Raw genomic sequence first — 972 nt, 5'->3', positions numbered from 1 at the left:
GGAGGCTTAAATAAATGTTATATTCATGCCCCAATCATGAGCTCTCGAGAGAAATGATTATTCAAAATTTTTATGCTCGCTTTCTCACAACAATCGCACCATGCTTGATACTTCTTGTGCTGGCTCTTTTATGATGAAGACTATTGAATTCAAATGGGATTTATTGGAAAGAATTAAACGCAACTCTGAAGATTGGGATCCCGACGAGGGTAACAAGTCAGGTATGACACCTAAGTTTGATTTTGTTAATCTTTTATGGATACCGATGTTTTCCGTAAATTTAGCACTAAATATGGACTTGACTCTGAGATAGTAGCTTCTTTCTGTGAATCTTTTGCTACTCATGTTGATCTCCCTATGGTGAAGTGGTTTAAATATCATCCTCCCATAGAAGTAAAAGTAGTTGCACCTATTAAAGTTGAAGAAAAGACTATCACTTATAATGATCATGTTATTCCTACTGCATATGTTGAGAAACCACCTTTTCCTGTTAGGATAAAAGATCATGCTAAAGCTTCAACTGTGGTTCGTAAAAGCAATATTAGAACCTATACACCTCCTGAGAAAATTAAAGTTGAACCTAATATTGCTATTGTTAAGGATCTCTTGGCTGATAATATTGATGGGCATGTTATTTACTTCTGTGATGAAACTGCTAGAATTGCTAAACCTTGTGCTAAAGATAAACATAGACCTGTGTTAGGCATGCCTGTTATTTCTGTTAAAATAGGAAATCATTATTATCATGGCTTGTGTGACATGGGTGCTAGTGCTAGTGCAGTACCTATTGACTTATACAAAGAAATTATGCATGATATTGCACCTGCTGAGTTAGAAGATATTGATGTCAAAATTAAACTTGCCAATAGAGATACTATTTCACCAATGGGAATTGTTAGAGATGTTGAAGTCTTGTGTGGGAAAACTAAATATCCTGCTGATTTTCTTATTCTTGGTTCCCCCACAAGATAG

This window comes from Triticum urartu, chromosome 3 (genome assembly GCF_003073215.2).
Source record: "Triticum urartu cultivar G1812 chromosome 3, Tu2.1, whole genome shotgun sequence".
Classification (NCBI taxonomy): domain Eukaryota; kingdom Viridiplantae; phylum Streptophyta; class Magnoliopsida; order Poales; family Poaceae; genus Triticum; species Triticum urartu.
This window is presented reverse-complemented; position numbering follows the sequence as displayed.